General features: G+C 38.7%; 1 protein-coding gene across 4 annotated transcripts in view; it reads left to right on the top strand.

The window, feature by feature from the left end:
- The first annotated feature begins 258 nt into the window (after positions 1-258).
- The window catches only part of LOC123520222, a 10,818-nt gene continuing 8,037 nt past the window's right edge, over positions 259-3,039 (top strand). For 3 of the 4 annotated variants that reach the window (XR_006679199.1, XM_045282321.1, XM_045282322.1), the window contains exon 1: positions 270-481. The gene's annotated coding sequence lies outside the window, so the exon portion shown is untranslated. Of the gene's footprint in view, positions 482-3,039 lie in introns of all 4 variants that reach the window. The other variant, XM_045282323.1, reaches the window with a different exon arrangement.

Genomic DNA, 3,039 nt, shown 5'->3' with positions numbered 1-3,039 from the left:
TATATATATATATATATATATATATATATATATATATATATATATATATATATATATATATATATATATATATATATATATATATATATATATATATATATATATATATATATATATATATATATATATATATATATATTTGTGATAATTTCACAGCACAAGACTGTACTACATTTGATTAACTGAATTTCATCACATAAAATAACACGTGAGAGCAGCGAAGCTGTGCCTGGCAACGCACTGTTGTGGCGACGCGGGGTGCGTTGTGTCGTTGTGGCAGTCATTATTTAGCCACAGAAGGCTTGTCACCTATTGCTGCGTGTCTCAAGGACGGCTTCCCACGGGATTCACGTAATATTATACATCTCTCCATAACATCATGAAAGCATGGAAATGAATGGTGATTCAGCCTACTGAATGACTCGTGTGTAACACTATAGGCTAGATACTGATCGCTCCCGAAAACAATCTTGGCACAAAGGTAATCTTAGAAATAACCACTCAGATTAGATGATATTTGTCACAAAAGTCATTAAATATTACAGTTTGCGAGACATTGAAAATAATACGGAAAATCGCAACATGGAGAAAACGAGTGTAGTGCATGCCGAAATGTTCAAATTTAGCTTAAAACAGAGGAAAGATTGCTGATGTAAGTACGCTTGTCCTTAGTCCTTTATGTCCCACGGAAGTGTCATGAATTTAATGCTTCAGTATAGTCTCTCTCTCTCTCTCTCTCTCTCTCTCTCTCTCTCTCTCTCTCTCTCTCTCTCTCTCTCTCTCTCTCTGTGTGTGTGTGTGTGTGTGTGTGTGTGTGTGTATATATATATATATATATATATATATATATATATATATATATATATATATATATATATATATATATATATATATATATATATATATATATATATATATATATATATATATATTAGAGATCGACCGATATGGGGTTTTTTCACGGCCGATACCGATACCGATTATTAGTAGTCAAGGAGGCCGATAACCGATATTTGGAGCCGATATTCATTTGATATATATATATATATATATATATATATATATATATATATATATATATATATATATATATATATATATATATATATATATATATATATATATATGTGTGTGTGTGTGTGTGTGTGTGTGTGTGTGTGTGTGTGTTTGTTTGCTTTATAAGTTTATTTACACCGAGAGAATAGAGGAAAAGAATAGGCGGTGAAGAGGGGGGAGGGAGATCATGGGAGAAATCTTCGTAAGTTACTCCTGAAAAAGTTTCTGAAATTGCTCGCTACCAACAGTTGGCAGCACCGCCGTTGTCCTCCAAACTTTAGCCCACGCCATAACCTCCTCCTCGTATGTTCCTTGTTCTCCACCGTGTGTGTAAGCACTATGCATGCACATGCTGATTGGCTGTTAGTGTGGCTGTGCTTGTATCCAATCAGATGCAGCTGTGGATGGGACAATGCTGGAGACAGAGTAGTGACAGCAGAGAGGTGCAGCTGCATCAGAGCCAAAATAACACAGTTTTAAATTTATCTCTTATCGGCCGTCGAATTAAAAAACAAAGGCCGATATGCGTCAAAATGCTTAATATCGGCGCCGATAATCGGCCCCTACGGAAGAACTCAGAGCTTATATACTGACCGATCTTCAGGCAGGACTGAGACCACACCACACTCCACACACCGGGGAAGCGAGGCCACAACCCCTCGAGTTACATTCTGTACCTGTTTATTGCTAGGTGAATAGGGGCTACACACTTTGCCTAGTCGTGCCCGGGATTCAAACTCGGGCCTTGTCGATTTGTGAGCCGAGTGTACTGTGTGTAATTCACTGTTTGATCTGCTGCAGTCTCTGACGAGACAGCCAGACGTTACCCTACGGAACGAGCTCAGAGCTCATTGTTTCCGATCTTCGGATAGGCCTGAGACCAGGCACACTCCACACACCGGGACAACAAGGTCACAACTCTTTGATTTACATCCCGTAACTACTCACTGCTAGGTGAACAGGGGCTACACGTGAAAGGAGACACACCCAAATATCTCCACCCGGCCGGGGAATCGAACCCCGGTCCTCTGGCTTGTGAACCCAGCGCTCTAACCACTGAGCTACCGGGCCGAGTGTGTGTGTGTGTGTGTGTGTTATAAAGAAGAACAAGTCACAACAGACCTCATGACTTGACCTGACCTACGGACTGGAAGTAACGAATGGCGAAGCAAAAGGTTCTCTCCCCAACTTCCAGTCCTTCAGGCATAAGCCGTACAGGAAAACAGATAGGAAATAGATACTTTAAGAAGTTAGAAAAGTAAAACCACGAAAAAAATATATAGTAAAGAATGAAAATAAATTGAATGAGGTGCCACCATTTCCCAGAGGCAAGGTGGAACCATGCGTGCTTTGGGGTCCGAGGGGTCTCCAAGCGCACGGGTTCGAATCCTGTCCACGGTCCGAGTGTAGGGTGGGCTTCCTCACTCGGGGCAACGGTTTCCTAGCGGATGGGCTTTGAGATAGGAGGTAACCTAAAAAGTATCCTCTTTAGCCCATAAATTCCCGCGAAAAGCCCACATGGTATAAAAAAAAAAAAAAAAAAACGTTGTTAACCTCAAATTTGAGGAAAACTTTTCTCAAAACGGCGGTTACGATGCTTTATACTGTATTGCAGTCTATCACGTTTCGAGCAAGCTTATTATGTAGATAACTACACATGGTGGACTTTTTTGGTCTTATTATTTATTTATTTATTTATTTTTTTTTTTTTTATTCACGAGTTGTGGGATTTTTCAAGAATTTTTCAACCGCTTCCTTGCTTGTAATTTGAAAGATCTAACGTGAAATATTTACTACAGTTCATGTTATCAATGCCTTTGATGATTTTGAACGCTTGTATCAAATCGTTTTTTAGTCGTTTTCGTATGATTTTTATCTTAGGCCCGTTATCATTTTTTGCTATTCTACATTTAACTCGTTATAATTTATTTGTTTTATTTTCTGGTAATAAGGGCACTATGCTTGAACGCAATATTCCAAGAG

The sequence above is a fragment of the Portunus trituberculatus genome, chromosome 46 (genome assembly GCF_017591435.1).
Source record: "Portunus trituberculatus isolate SZX2019 chromosome 46, ASM1759143v1, whole genome shotgun sequence".
NCBI lineage: Eukaryota > Metazoa > Arthropoda > Malacostraca > Decapoda > Portunidae > Portunus > Portunus trituberculatus.
Note: the sequence above shows the minus strand (reverse complement) of the source record. Positions and strands in the feature narration are given on the sequence as shown.